Below are 16,870 nucleotides of genomic sequence, written 5' to 3'. Positions count from 1 at the left end.
CTCTCACTGAGTTTGTGTGGAGCTGCTAAGTGCAACTGTCAGGGCAGAAGGAGGTGGGGGAACCTGAAAGGGAGTATGCTCTGCTCAAGGTGTGATACAGACTGAATACTTGGGGAGGCTCTAGCAGTTGGGAGTGCCATGACATGGGCCCTTCTCCTTCCCCCAAATGGACCCTTGCCAGCTCCTTTCCTGTCAGCTGGCCTTTTTGCTGTCCTCACAGTTATTTTGTCTCCCTTCCATTTTACACCCCCGCCACCCTGGCACCCATTTGCCAGTTTTCAGTTTCTCCATCCTTTTATCGCCAGTTACCTCCCTGCCGTTTCCCTCAGGCTTTTCTATGAGCAAGAGCTGACTGCTGCATATCAATCTGCTTTGAAGTGATGGTCAGTGTGCGTTCTGAAAAGGTACTTCTTTGATAAAAGATCACACTGCTTTTTCTAACTGGAAATTTTTCCACATTCAGTTGAAACGTCTCAAACTCCTGTGGGTAAACGTTGTTGGTATTTTAAGCAGAAGTGGGAGGAGAAGTGGGAGGAAGGGTTTTTTATTCCCCTGCCCTTGTTCTTGGAAATATCCCAGCTGATTTGGCTTAAAGTCTGAGCCTTCAGCCTACCTTCTAGACTGGAATCCTTGTCATAAGCGGTTAAAGAAGTCTGTCAGTGTTATGAAGAGTCAAACTATCCCCTGAATTTCAGTGTCTCCTTTTCCATTTTCTTTTTCGTCTTGAAAAAAAAAAACCCCACCATTTTTATATCTTTGCTTCCTGCCAGAGTTTGGCACTGCCCATATGCTCTGCCATCACCTCTGGCTGCCTCTACCACCCGTGACAGTGGAGCTTTGTTTCCATCGTAATTTGGTCTTTTTCTTCTCTAACTCCATTTTTTCTCCCTCTAAATTAAAGGATATATGTAACAAATTAATGATGGAAAAATCTAATTTTAGCGTGACGGTGTCTCTCCCATTTACATCACAGCAAACTTGCATTAGCCCATAACTTCTGTAGATTTACTCCAGACCAATTGTAGAAGAGAGTGGTTAAGAGCAGAATTTAACTGCTCTCCAAAGTGGCTAAGAGACTGAATTGGTTCAATAATCTTTTCTTTATTATAAAATAATAGTTCAAGAAGTGAAGTTATTTATACAATGGAAAAAGTTACAAGTCCATTTAGGATTATGCACCAGTTAATTTTGAAAAAAAAAAAAATTCCAATCCTTGATATGTTGATTTATACTCCTTTTTAGCTGTTGGGGCTATGAGATGGTGTAGGGATTAGCTCCTGCCTGTGTCAAACAAGCATGGGAAAGAGATGATAATCTTTCCTGATAAGAAGCTGTGGCACAGGTGTTGAGGAGCAGCTTGCTTCTCCAAGGAACTTGCTGGCAGGCTTGGGGTGTTTCTTTGCTTCTTCACCTGACCTCCTTAGCCCCTGAAGCCCAGCAGGAAGGAGGAGATGCTGAGGGTGATAACCAGCCCGAAGGCATCAGTCTGGGTCTGCAAGGATCTTTTTTTTTTTATTTTTCTTCCTTTCTCTGATCATGAGAGACACAACAGAAATCAAGTCATAGTTGAGCTTTTCAGCAATGTCCCTCTCATTCTGACTACTGCTCATGTTTCCAAGAAATATGTTTATTTTATGGAACAGTGCACGTGTACATGAATACACACAGCTTTTGGCTTCAACGCTGTCTTTAATCCTACACTCCTTTCTCAGTCTAAGTTGCTGTTGCCTTGCGTTGGAAATTTGCCTGCATGAGGCATGCAGTGTCTGGCCTTCTGTTTGTGCCAGATGATGGTGATATATTGACTACACTTGGGTGGTGACTATCATTGGGTGTGTTAACGGGCGAAAAGTGAGGTAGGTGGACTGCATAGATATTGCTACAGATGTTGTTTATTGTCCACAAGCAATAGAAAACCCTGTTTGGACAAAAGAGATTTTGATTTTAGTCTAGAACATCAGGCTGCTGATGTAGCCCCATGGATCTGCGCCCACTATCAGTGAAGAAAGAACTTTTCTAAGACTTTTCCTCCCACCAGCAAACAGAGAGATTGCCTCAGAAAATGAGAGCCCACGCTTTACTCTCTAAATATTTTAACTCAGGAGTGTAAATAAAAGGCTTGTTTCAGTGCAGATAGCATCAGACGTTACCGAATGTACTCATAAAGAACAACACGAGCACTAGGAAGGAACTGGAAAGTTCAGAGATGTGGCCGCGTTCCAATCCAGCTTTGCAAAACCAATCTTTCTATGGAAATATTTAAATTGTTGTAATTAAACATGCAGGGAGGCTGCCCTGGCCAATTTTTAAATTATACATGTAAAAAACAAACTTACACTGTTACTCACAACACATTTCAGGGAATTCCTGCCTTTGCATTAGTTTAATAAGACAGTAGAAGCTTAGTATTCTTCAGTGAAACTTACTTAAATAAAAAGTGCTTGAAAATATTAAAAGATGCCCTCAGCCTTAGGTTTTGAAATCCAGATGTAAAACTGAGGAAGGCATTGTTTGTATTTTGTGCTCGCTATCGGAAGAGACCTGTGTGCCTTGTGCATCCTGAACGCCCGCCACCTTGCAGTCATGACTAAGAGGTTTTTTTGGTTTAACCAATTGATTTAGGGTTAGATTGGGATGCTTTTGTTCTGATAACGTGCAGTTTAATGCCTTTCATGTTTGCAACCTCCTTTGCCGACTCACCAGTTCTGCCATCTTGAATCTTTATTCTGCCAGCCAGGTTAAAATTCAGGCACAGGCTACTGGGTTTTGCTGGTGCAATCAAAAGGCAATTCCTTCAGCTCAGCAGAAGGTAAATGGGAAAGTGTATCTTTTGCTAGACCCAGGTATTTGCTACTTTGCCAGTAAGTGCCTCTGATACCGTCCACATCAATGGGCAGCCTGCCCAATTGCTAGCTTTGCGGCCCTCCACGCTGTTGTTTAAAAAATTGTAACAAGAAAGTATCCAGAGGAAAATACAAACAGAACTCATTCACGTGTGATTCTTCCTTTCTGATTATGAAATCCAGTCACATTTTGACAATAAAAGAAACACATACTTAGGAAACAATAAGTTAAATAACATTTTTTCCTTCCCTAATATGCGAATCTATCAGAGCTTTCAAAGAGAAAGCTGCGGAGGGAAAGATAAAATGGTTGTGTTAGTGAAGAGAGTTTTGAGTGACGACTGATGTTGCTCCAGGCAGAGTTTATAGGTTATTCCTCATGCTACTAGTTTCAGTGTAACAACAGTTATTCATCTTCCCCCATAAAGTATTTCTTGTGAAAGAGATTCTTCATCATCTTGTTTCCTAACATATTTTTGTCACTTACTTACTATAAAAGATTATATAAACATTCATTATTTCCAAGGTATACAAAACAGCACAGTTATTTTCAGTAAAAGGCTTAAGAAAAGGATCAGATGTTTGTATTTCACTAAGAACTTGGGTAAGAGATCAACAGATCTCATTTAAACAGTGTTCTTCTCCAGAACTTTGGAAAGAGAAACATCTCAGAAAGTCCTGCTATTGCTCACAGTGAGCTGAAACACCTGAAAAATTGCTTGTTGCATCTTCCTTTGCTCTTAGTAGGTTGATTGACTAAACAAAATAAGTATTCTTAAGGTCATAAGTAAAACAAATCAGCGTAAATCAAAAGTCATTCTTATACACAGCTGTAATTAGAAATACACCTTTACAGAGCACTCCCTGAAGCACAAGCTCAGGTCCCTGAGATTAACACATGTTCTAAACCCTGTGGAACTTCTGCAAATGCTTTGCCTCTTGCCTCTTACAAGCTGCTGCTAAAAAATGCAAGCTTGACCAAAGAAAAAGTTCTGATATCCAAGTTCCAGCATGTGCATAGATGCTTTGGATATAGGCTCCCTTCAGTGAAAAGGATGGAAATGGAGCTATACCTCCTTGTCCACCCCTGTCCCCTTCCACAGCAGCCAGAGTGGCAGCTCTATCTGTGCCAGATGGGATGGTCCCACCTGCAGCTGACCCCCATCTCCCTTGTGTCATGGCTGAACTGAAGCGAGTCTTCCTCAGGAGACTCTCTTGACTGTTTCAGGTCAGTGCAGAGACAGCTATACATACACTCTATTCTGGATTTTATTGACAAGGAAATCCCAAAGTAGAAGTCTTCTCCCAGCAAAAATCCCTCAGACTACCAAATCTACCATGATAGCAATAACCCCTATAAACATAAACTCTGTATTGTGAGGACTAACAGACCAGGAAAGCATGGTAAGCCTTCCAGTGACCACACTTGCTAATACCTTTACCAGAGTTGTTCCCTGTCTCTAATTCAACTAAGACGACTAATTATGATTCACCTTCATATTATATCAGGTGTCATACGTAGGAGGATATGGCATGTGAACTTGACTTGACTCCCATCTACTGATATTACCAAAACCCATAAAGTTAAGCCATTGATAAGGGAAGTGAAAATCATTCTTCCACCCTCCAAAGTCACAGCTGCAGAGCTATTTTGAACGGTGTATTTACAAATGCTGATTTGCATAGTCCAGACAGCAGGCCCAAGCACTGACCACAGCCAAGAGCCCTCCTGCTGTTTTGTAAAACCAAATCCAAGGTGAGTTCACTGAGACGGAAAAATCTAACCTAGACAGAGAAGTAATAATCATAACAGCAGTATCCCCAACTGAGGTTGACCCAGGGCGCTCACTGAAGCACGAAGAGCTCTGAGAAATGTTTGAGCCCAACAGTGTGCAATATGAAGTGTGTCCCTGAGTTAACATCCTCTGCTGGTGGAAATCCATTAATGCCTCCTCAAGAGCAAAAAACTTGACATCCCTCTTGAAGAGACTTAATTTATCCTTTCCCCAGAATATCAGAAGGTTGCACCCAAGGATTACGTGGGATCAAAAGCAGCCTGAATGGTTTGACCGTGAATTGCATATCACTCTGCTGTCTCTTGGGGAGAGGTTAGTAGAGGAAAACAATGATTCAGTAAGTCATTTGTATGCATAGGTCTCACTGAGCTGGTCAAGCCATTTTATTTCTCTCATTCCCTTCTCTTTATTAATTTACTGGATAATTAAGCAGTACGGTGAGACACAGCAAGATAAATCCTGCTGTGCAAAGTAGAACAGACCTAGCATGGCTCCCAGGAGGTCTCTCATGAACATTCAGAAAACTGGGATCATGGTACGCTAAAAAATGTGCCTGTCCTGCAAAACAGACTTCTTAACTTGTTTATCAGAAACATTTATAACCTTAAGATATAGCCTTGTAGAACAGAAATGAGTCTAGGAAACACCTGAAATAGGAGGGAAATGTATTCCTGTCTGGATCCTCAGCCTATAACCTGCCCTTCATACGATGGCACCTGGCCTAGAAACTGCAGACAGGTTTCTCAGCTACGTCCCCTGCTGCTATGTGTATCATCCCTAGCCTGAGAAGTAGAAGAATGATGCAATCTCAGCTGGGTTTAGGTCAGACATCTGTATTTGTGGGCTTACTCTATGTTCACAAATTATTTTGGAGCAGCTGCAGGCTTTTTAAGGCCGATTATTTGGGGCACTACCTTATTTGGATGCTTACCATGCCTGAGCTTTAAAAAGACTGATTTTCAGTCACCTGTTCAAGTGTTCATGTTTTGACAACAACACCTGTTTTAGATGTCTTCCTAAAATGGAGGCCTCCAATTCACTTTGGAAGATCTTCTTGTGATTAGTGCCCTTGCTCAGGCAGCTGGAATGCCACATAGAATTATTAATGTAGGTGCCCACAGACATGTCTTAAGAATTGGAGAAGCCTGAATCTGGATAACTTATATTGTCAGGGCTTTTCATCACATGTGCAATAAGACCATGTGCAGGGCAAGGTTCACTGCATGTGTGTAGATTAAAAGGCCATCACACAAGTAGGCACTTTTTTTCACTTAATTTTACTTAAAGTGTGCCTGCTCTGGGGAGCACCTTTCAGAGCATGGCTTAACTTGGCCTGGTTAGCCCAGGCAGCGCTGCCATCTAGGAATTACAAGTGCAAAAATATGGGCATACTCAAGAAACCATGAATAAAGAAGCCACGCTTTTAAAGATTTCACCATAATGTAGTCAACGCAGATGTTATATTACTGTTACATCCCCTTGGGAACAAAGTGGAAACCATCCCATTCAAAGTGATGCCGATGTGTTATGATAATATAACAAAGAAAAAGGAAAACATTGCAAATACTTAATTAATCATAAGAGACGGCTGAAACACTCATTCAAATGAATGGAGAAAGCTTAGTTCCATATAAATAATGAATGGCTTCTCTTGTATTGAACTCCTGAAAGAGATGGCAAGTAAGTAAGAGGGAGTGTTGTCACCGTAGCAGAGTTTTGTTAAGGAAGGAGAACACTGGAGAGGTGCCTGAAGGCAGGGTTTTGTCCTGAAGGGGAGGAAGAGTGGTTCCAAGTGGAGCAGGAGCACGCACAGCTGATATGACGTGGTACTTCCCGTCAGCTGCTTTGAGCTACGGTACACACCTGAAACACAGTTGTTGGCATTAAAGGGTAGTTGGATGCTGTTTGATACAGGAGGTGCCATGGCTGGCTGCTGCACAGCACCTTACTTGAGTCAGTGGGGTTTGATGGTTTGTGGTAAAAGTTTGAGGGTGCCTGAGACTCAGTAGAGGCAGAAGACCTTTGGCACTGCAGTGTTGAGGACTGCTGTATCACAGAGAGCAATTCAGGAGGGTGGACTTCCCCCTCTGAGTGAGTGGCAATGTGGTGGGTACCCAAACAGAGGTTCACAGCAGCTGGAGAAGGCCCTAGGAGGTGGGCTGATGGGTTTGCCGTGGGTGCTGAGTGCCTCTGCACCATGAGTCTGGCCTCTCTCAGGGTTAGGGGTGAGCTGTGCATCTCCATTCTGCAGGTACACTGAGGCCAGACCGCTCAGGTTAATGGTCAATAAAACATTGACCATTGAAACATACACATCCTCCTGAGAACTTCTGGCACCTGCACAGACATTCCTTCCTGGGTAAAGAAATTTAAGTCCCCCACATCTTAAGTGGATGCTGTCCTTCCAGGGTCAGGTGGTAAAGGCAGTTATTGCCACCATTTCCATGTTCAACTGAACTCAGCATGAAGTGTCACAGAATCAGAAGTGTTGGTTGAAAGAGTTAGATCATAGAATCATAGAGTCATTTAGTTTGGAGAAGACCTTTAAGATTGTCTAGTCCAACTGTTAACCTAACACTGCCAAGTCTCCACCACTAAACCATGTAATCCACCCTCCTGCCTTGGCATGGTCCAGCTTCCCAGGTTTGGCATGGTTTGAACACACTTGGTTGCCTGGGCTCCCCCTGAGCACACATTCCCAATAGTCTTGGGTAAGAAACCTGTGCTTGAGCATCACCTGGCACAACTGGACAGCTTCAAATGTCGTCATCCTGTACAAGTCAGGCGGACTCATTTTTCTGGCTTGTTTTCCTGAATCTACACTGCTCCTTGGTCACCAGGTGGGGGGTTTGGCTGGCCAGCGGACAGCTGTAGTTGGAAGTAAGTATGAATGAACATGTGCAGAGGAAACTGTGGTGGGTTATTCATGAGGACAGCAGGAAAAAGGAGAGATTAGAAAGGATGTTGGAGTATTGTCCTGGGCTGGAACAGGGCTACCAGGAGGAGGGTTTCCTGCATTACTGTGGCAAAAAAGAACGGGGGACGCAGATGTCCCAGCATCATCTGGGGGATGTAAAAGAAGAGGTAACAACGTGTTTTGTGCTGGTTCCTACAAAGTGTGATATGAAGCCAAGTACGCTGATGGCTACCCCTCCTACAACGTTGACTTTCTGAGCTTACTGTCTAAGTCCAGCCTGCATTTGCTGTGTATGGAGGTAATAGGAGGGTAGCACATTTAAAATAGATGACTCTTAATTGGTCTATAGTTTTAATAAACGAATTTCTTGGATTTTTCCTTCATGTTTAATTTTCTCCACCATCAAACTACCCAACTTGAATAAGGCTTTGTCTCCAATATCCCAGTAATGCTTTGGATCCAGTTTAAGGAGGTGATTTGCCATCTTTTATCTGGTGAAATCCCTTGTGAAGCCTGCAGTGGGATATCTCAGGACAGTCACGCCCATGACCATGTTTCTTAGGAACAGGACGTGACACACTGCTTCTTGAAGACAGCTGCTAATTTGCAAAGGTATTGTCAACGATCATAGGCATCTTACTATGGACAAACAAGGGAATTAAAATAAATTAATAGATGATGAATTAATAGTCTGCATTCTACTGCCACTGCATGCAATAATTGTTACTATGACGCAAGCAAGTCCCTTGAAACCCATGGAAGTGACGTGTCATTTTAAAGCTCACAGAGGCAGCAACACAGTGAGTATGTGCATATGGAGAAATTTAACACTGCAAGAGTTTAATGAGACTACCAATTAGAAATTAGGCATATGAGTCACAGCCCTGTTTTTCAGAGGCTAAAGGATGAGTTTGCATTTATTGTAGTAACCGCAATAACCTAAGTAGAAATTTTGCTTCCATTATAGTTGTTCAGAAAATGAGCAAATCTCATAGCTTCTGAATAAAGTTTCTGTTGATTTTATCTTCTCTGCTTAACTCCAGTATCAGACTGTTAACCTTTGAAATCAAGTTTTTACAAGTATTTTGCTGCTGTAGGAAACTGAAAGAAGAAACAAATAGCCTATGAAGAAGCCATAATGGTATAATTTTGAAACCATTAGCTGTAACTCAGACTGTTAACTTCTGAAGGAAACAAGCATTATTGCTTCTTGATTTCCATGCAAAGTTAAAGAAATTGATATGACCACAGAAATGCTTCATAGCGTGAATACTTGAGTCATTGTAAATTCTATTAAATCTGTTTTTTAAAATGTGAACAATGAAACTGCAACTTCTGCATTTATCAACATCAATGTCATATAACACACATGAGAACACCTTAGCTTTAGAAAAAAAAGCACTGAATTTATATTTGCTACAAAAATCTCAAAGATTTTAGAGATAAATTTTATTAGGGTTTGCTTACTATACCAGCTCTAATAAAAAAAAAAAAAGAATAGAAGAATATCTGTATTCATTGCCCTAGAGCAGTGTTACTTAGGGAAGTTGTACTCAAAAGGCATCAGCTTACATTTAAAATGAAATACTAAGCAAAGAGGAAATACACAGTCAAAGCTGAAGTTGTGACTCTGAGTAAGATTAGTCTCAAAATTAATGTCCAATTAGCCAATTGATGAGGATATGCAAGCCTTTTGCAGGCCTCAGTAGCATCCTGACAAATAGATGGCAGCATTCATCTCAACAAAAGGCAAGAATTACCTAAATGTAGAGCATGGATTTGTGGTCTAAGCCAGCTGCTCTTTTCTGTTATGATGTGAAGAATTACCCTTTCATTTGTTTTTCATTTTTGCCTTTCCACATAGAAGATCCTTTGTTTTGAGACTAATAAGCCTCCTGCTCTTACCAGCTTACACGCCAGCTTGACAATTATTCCTGATTTCTGCTGGACTTGCTGAAAGCCAGCGGATGTTGTTGAGTTCACACCTGCCTAACGGTGTGCATTCGACTTTATAACAAAGCGGTTTTTCCTGTTACCCGCTCTGCCACCACAGACTATTTCTAAGCTTCTGCAGCTGTTTGGTGCTCAGCTCATGTGGAGTTCGCACACGTGGCTCTTTCTCAGGGCAAAGGTTTGCAGGAAACCAGTCCAGGAAGAAGTCTTGAAAATCCTCCTGGTGATCCCCCATTATGCTGTTTTATTAATGACTTTCATCCCATAAAATATTTATTTAGCTGAAAGTGGAAATGTAGTTAAAGATCTTTTATAAGGGCACATCAGGACTCCCTTGTTTGCTTTTTCTCTAGAAGGGTCATGCCATGATGGTTCCTCCACCTGTACTTTTTTCTTGGATGGAACCTCTTTCTCAGACAGAAGGAGTCTTAGAGTAAGGGTTCGAATCTCTCACCTTCCTCAGATAGATATGTCTTCTCAGGATGGGCTTCTAGCATACAAGATTTTTTTTCTATCAGTACTCTTGCTTCTTTCCCTCTCCTTCTGAAATGGCCAAATGAACTAAAAAATTTACCTAAGTAACAACCGGATGTCACCGCTTTCTCATAATATCTATTGCGCCTTTTTACTGCAATGTCGTAACTCTTGTGGGCTGCCAACGACCCTGTAACGTGAGCTTAAGTCAGGGCAGACTGAGAGATACTGCATCCCTAGCAATGAGGTCCTGGGGGGCTCACTTTGAAATTAAACCAAAGTAATTTTCAATATGGAATCGTTTTATTGTGTGGGTGCATCTGCACATAAACTTTACATTGGGTTCTGAATAGCATATAAAGGCTTGCAAGAGATAAATTAGACTAAGTATAGCACTCATCATTAATCAGGGTACTAAACAAGCATGAGCGCTAGAAAATGAACACAGCTGCTCCATCATTTATCTTGCCGTCAGAAGGTAACACTCCTACAGAGATCAGCTCAGAAGTGGTGGCTTAGGGTCTTTTGTGTCTCTCAGCTTGCAGAGACTATATATGCTCATATATAATAAATACGGATCTATGTTACATGCATATATGTTTGTATATACACAGACAAATATATCATACACATACCAGTACCATTTTTGTATCGGTGTGTGTATATTGATGTATGTGTTCGCAATAGTCCTAAATTGTAGTTTTGAGCTGAAAAGTGAGAGATATGCTTGTTTATTTCATAGGAAAAATGTTTACTACTTATGTCAGTTCTCACTGAGTATTCTGACTCAGTAAGGGGAATTTTGGCTATGGTCTTACTCTGGGGTTATCTTCTGTGATAACTTTCATCAATTTACCACACCGACATGAAGATATAGGTGTAGCTGATATGGTAAATCATTAGCTTTTCATTCCAGAGTGAATATGTGATGCTGGAAGTAATAAAACCTTTTTTTTTTTTTCCTCATTTGCTTTGTGGGAAAACCGGATAAGTGAAGTACAAGCTACTGGAAGTCTGCAAGTGTTATTTTTATAGTAACTTCTCTGTGTCAAAGGATATTTTGAAGACAAGCTAACCAATGGCTAGGCAGACACTCAGTTTATAGGGTGACAGACTCCAGTGGCTGGTCTTAGTCTGACCTTTTGCATGAAAGCAATAAATCAACTAGCCTTCCATGTCTCTCGTATTGTCCCGAGCTCTTGGGAAAAGGATGATTGAATAGGAAGAATTAGTGCTGCTGCAGAGGATTTAGCATAATGGATAGATCATTAACCTTTTAAGTCTGATATCTTGGCATCTGCGCTGGCCTACCGTGGCTGCTTCAAGTAAGCAAAAAACTCCAAACATAGCAGGTATGGTTTGTGCAGGGAAGGGGAAAGATTTCCCAGACCGGAGTCATGAGAACGGGTTGTCTGTGAGGCCGGGTGGCACCGCGGCCACAGTGGGACAGCGGTATGAAGTACGCAGGTCTCAGCAACATAGACAGGGACGTGGCAGATGTACGTCCTCAGTGCAGTGGCTTACTCCACACCGCATGGCCAGAGCTGTGCACTCACTGTGACCCGTGGTGAATTATGCTTTCCCATGGTGGCATCTAGACCTACATCCGAGGTATCTGAGATGCCTATAGCAATGTGCTGATGGGAATATGGAGCTCTGTATGGACTGCAATGCTCAGGTTGTTAGGTTTTTTTGGCATTTTCATGACTACCTGCAGCTTCCAAAATGTCTGGTTTGAAGATCAGCTTAGGAGTGGGCACTTAACCAGTGATGAAGAACCTGCACTCATTTTGACTGCAGTGTTGACTGCAGTCTTTAGTTCATTTAAACAAGGATATGTACTTCAGGTGTGCAATTTGCTGTACCTCAGCCAAGAACTTGCAGGAGAAAAATACATCACCACTTAAAAGGACAGAAGTATTAATATGCAGCACTCTGGTAGCTGTTAATATTAGATACTCAGGTTACCATGCCCTTGAGTATCCAGGTACAGGTAGATATGACGTATGTTACAGGCCGATGTGAAGTCTCTTTTGCAGTGGCCACTGGAGACCATGCAGGATACCCTCAGCACCTAAAATGTACTTGCTGCCCTGATTTAGGTAACTACATCCTTCCTGAATGTGTGTTTTCAGTGCAGTACTATTAAAATTGGGATTAAATGTTGGAATTAAATGAAACTTCTAGTCTCCTGTGTGATGTTTGGTCTGAAAGAGGCTGCTCAAAGGTACAACTTCAATTCCATTTGATTTAAACTTGCCTTATAGGATGTGTTTCAACACTTGAAAACCTATGTCAGAGGTTTCAGCTTGAAAGAGCTTCCCACAAGAGAAAACAGCTAGGTGTAGACAAAGCTAGATGGGTGATGCATAATCAGATCAACCCCATAAGTACCCACCAGGTAAACATGATCTTAATTTCCGGTAATTTTTATGAGCCCACACTGAAAGCATGTGTCCATAGTGTAGTTCATCTCTACAAAATCCTAGATTTTTTAGTCCAGGAGCTTTAATTCGTGTATTAACAACACCCCACACTGATCATTACAATGCTTTCTGTGTCGTCTTGCCATCTGCCTACAGAGAGAAATTACAGTCCCATTGCATTGTACCCTTGGGACCATGCTAAAATGTAACAAAATACCTGAGGAGTTTTCTGCTTGGTTGATGCTGTTATGTTTTCTCAAATAACGATAAAGGTAGTGAGCATGTCAGTCTGAGTCGACTAACACCTCACATTCACAGTCTCATGGAAATGGCGTTGTTGCGATATTTTGTACTTCCTCCTTTCTTACTGCATGTTACTGACAAGCAGCGATAGCACAAGAGATAGCAGCGACAGGCTGACCTTGAGGGAACTGAGAACAGACATAAACTGGTTTCCAGCTGGGTTGACACCTCCTTCCAGCAAATCACATGGCAGAGTGGGGAATTTACAGAAGGACCAAAGTTGGAGACTGACTGGGCTGCCAAGACTGCCTACTTCAGAGGGCATCAAGTATCCAGTCAGCTACTTGGCTGCCTGGATTGTGTGCTTGTTCACAAAACTGCTAATGCCAGAGTAGCTGGGGAGGAGTCGAGGACCTAAGTTAGTCACATAAATAAAACCGAAAAAAAAAGTCAGACTGTAGACTTAGCTACATGGGGAAACTTGATAGCTTTAACATTCACAGGTCACCCGCTGAAACTTCCTCCCCTGGACAAGGTGTGAGTGTCAAGAAACCAGAGGACTGTCACATTGTCGCTCGCCGAGGTCTGCAGTCGGCCAGGCAGCGGGGATGTCCGCTGGGCTCCCCCTTCCGAGGAGATGCAGAAGTTCAAGAGGAACCCGAGGCTTTCTGCCTCTCCAGGTTTCTTTGGCAAGATCGTCGATACTGTATCTAATCGCCAGGTTTGAAATACTCACAGAGTTTTCAAGGCAGGTTCTCATTTTCAAGCATTGAAGTGATAAGTTTTTCAAGCTAACACTTACACGTATCCATATTGCAGATCGCAGGATGCTCTTACGTGGTCTGCTTTAGGGCGGTGGTGGGGTGGGTTGTCTCCTCTAGGTACACCTAGCCTTCTCCTGTCTGCTTCCTGCGGAGGCTTGCTAGTCAGCACGCGGCTTGTCTAAGCCTTCATCTAAAAAAACCTGCACTTTTTCCAGGGCTCCATGTGGTAGGGAGACGAGTAGGATTCACTCATTGCAACATTCAGCATTGTAAAATTTAGTTTGTAGGCATTGTGCCTAGTGCAGTGCACAGTCTCAGGTGAAGTGCCTAACTTGCTGGGGAAAACACAGGAAATTAACACAGGAAATGCCATCTTAACATGAGGAGGAACTTCTTTTCTTTGAGGGTGGCAGAGCACTGGCACAGGCTGCCCAGAGAGGTGGTGGAGTCTCCAACTCTGGAGACATTCAAAACCCGCCTGGACGCGTTCCTGTGCAACCTGCTCTAGGGGACCCTGCTCTGGCAGGGGGGTTGGACTAGATGATCTCTGAAGGTCCCTTCCAACCTCTACCATTCTGTGATTCTGTGATTCTGTGAAAAGTCTCACTGGTGTTACCGTCTCTTATTGCCATACTCCGATGCTGGAATTGTTATGCGTCTTGCCCCTGACTATATTCTGGCCTATTAGTACTCCCTGACTGCCACTTTCTTGCCCTGCCCTTCTCTTCCTGGCATGCTGGAGAGCCTGGAAGGAGCCAGAAGCTGCCCCTGAAGCAAGCTGTTGATGGGAAGGGCAACACCACAGGGCCAGGAGCCCATGGATGCTGGTGGGACGCTGCTGCTCCCCTACAGGTGCAGCCTCTAGCACAGCCCGAGAGGAGCTGCTGCACTGCTGCTGGCTCACCCCTTCGCGGCTACTTGGGTGGTAAAGTTGGGTATCACCAAAAATCAGGCTACAGGCACTGCGGCATGTGCCAGGTAGGCTGCCCCGGTCCCTGCTGGGATCCCTCCAGCTGGGGGCAGCCCACGCATGCAGCGGCTGAGTGCGGTCCTCAGGGTTGTGGGCAGTGAGTCGAACAGAGCAAGAGGGTGGCATCAGGCTGTGCTCACCAGGGAGCTGTATGTTGCCTGGGATGGCTTCCTCCAGTCTCTGCAGTAACATAAAATACCAAAATAATTACTAGCGCAAGGAAGCAGCAGAAGCGCTGGGCTGTGAAAGAGCTTTTTTCAAATTTTTCACCTCTGTCCAGGGAAATTGTAAGTATATTAAAAAAATACTGATTTAAACCCTCTCACCTCATGGGTACTTTGACTGTTTTACGAGTAATGCATTTTATTTTTCTTGTGAGTAATCTTTGAGCCAATTGGTATTTGCATCTGTGTTTATTCTGACAACTGACATTTATAGGACAGAAAAGAGAATTATGCACTGCACAGTGGTAGGGATGTGAAAAGACTTTGTCAGGTGCCAGCAACCGTTGAAAAATTATTCCTTTTATTATAGGTAATAATACCACCTGTGGTTCACCTCCAGAAAACATTCCCTCAGTAGGCAGAACAGGCATTGCCTGCTCATTTCTGTATACATCAGGTTTCCTACAGAAATAGTCACAGCTCTTCTGTAGCTGTATGTTCCCCTGTGCCTGAGGAGCCAAGGACTGTGTGAGGTAACAGTGAGTAGCAAAACTAAATTCACTTCAACATGAAGTTCAGCAGAGTCAAAACTGCAGTTCACTTACTACATAATAGTGCCATTGGTAGCAATCTGTTTTTAATTACAAGAAAGGTTAAAAACTCAGGACATAGCAGTGGTTAAAACATCTCTACCTGTAGATCAAGGATCCACATTTTTGCTGACCTGAGAAGTAAATGAGTGGGCATTTTCTGCTGAAGCAGGAAACATACTTTTTTGTGCAGTGAAAATGTTTTGCTGCTTGTTTAGTGTTTTCTTCCAAATAGCAAAAAAAAGGATGTGTCTTTAGTCATGCAGGCTGGACTCAGAGAAGGGAGCATGATTTCTTCTGCTGAGTCAGCTGTTCTGTAGCTTTCTGCATCTTTTGAAACGCAGCATGTCAGAATGGATATTTCCCCTTAAAATGACTTGGCACTTGTGAGTCAGGCCGACCTTTAACTGCTGAGTCTGTTGACCATGATATAAACTCTGTCATTATTTTTACTGCAAAGGAAGACTTGAGTTCAAATTTGGCATTCATGTATTATTTTGATAATTATTTTTGAGTGATAGGCAGTGTCACAGCAGTCTAGTATCTGAGATCCTCAGAGCAGAGAAAACAAGGTCCAGGTCCCTGTGCTGCCTATAATCTTTCTGTGTAATCTTATCAAATCCCTTAGTTCAAAGGTGGTTGGGTACCTGTATATCTTAACACCTCTGAATATCTTTATAGACCGGATTAGAGCCCTTCCCTATTTCACAGGGATACTGCAAAGATAAATATATTACAGGTTTTAAGGCACTCTGAAACTAGGGGTATTTAGGTGAGTAATTCCCATTGAAGTCAATGGTGTCTCAATAGTGTTCTTCACTGGAAGAAAAAGAAACATGTTTCTTTTTACCTAGGACATATGAGCTCTGCTAGCTGGCTTGCTGTTTAAATGACTGTGGTCTCCGTGGTCATACAAAGTCCAGTACCTGAAGGGGGCCTACAAGAAAGCTGGGGAGGGGCTGTTTGCAAGGGCATGTAGCGATAGGACGAGGGGCAATGGTTTAGATTAGGGTAGGTCAAAGGGTAAGTTTAGATTAGACATGAGGAAGAAGTTCTTTACAAAGAGGGTGGTGAGACACTGGAACAGGTTGCCCAGAGAGGTGGTGGAGGTCCCATCCCTGTAGACATTCAAGGCCTGGCTTGATGAGGCTCTGAGCAACCTGATCTAGTTGAAGATGTCCATGCTTACTGCAGGGGGGTTGGACTAGATGACCTTTAAAGGTCCCTTCCAACCCAACACATTCTATGTAATTCTATGTAATTCGATGTTTGAAACTTGTCTCATAGCCCAGAAAGAAGGTTACAACTGTCGCTGTGCACCAAGTAATTCTGTGGAAGTCTTCCAGCTTGTGCAACTGATGGCATGGTGGAACTGTGTTTGGTCAGCCTTGGTTCACATCAACCTTTACCCATGTACCACAACTGCTGTCTGGTTAAGATGAGTTGTAGCTCTCTGGCAGTGACTGATTCTTGTTATTCCGTGGACTGAAAGGGTTCTAAGTCCATGCTAGAGGAAAAAATTAGTACAAGAAGTCATTAGAGGGAGGTGACAATACTTTATTATGAATGGCCTAGGGCATTTGTTGGGAAGACAAAAGTGGGGGGGGGAAAGGGGCAGTTCCACCCAGTGACGAAATTACATTGCGAAAGAGAGGTACACAGTGACCATGCTTACAATATGCTTTTTCTTATTTGAAGAAGCTGAAATTGCTAAAACTGCAATTCTGAGC

Source organism: Rissa tridactyla, chromosome 3 (genome assembly GCF_028500815.1).
Source record: "Rissa tridactyla isolate bRisTri1 chromosome 3, bRisTri1.patW.cur.20221130, whole genome shotgun sequence".
NCBI lineage: Eukaryota > Metazoa > Chordata > Aves > Charadriiformes > Laridae > Rissa > Rissa tridactyla.
The sequence above is the reverse complement of the archived record's forward strand: the minus strand, read 5'-3'. Positions refer to the sequence as shown.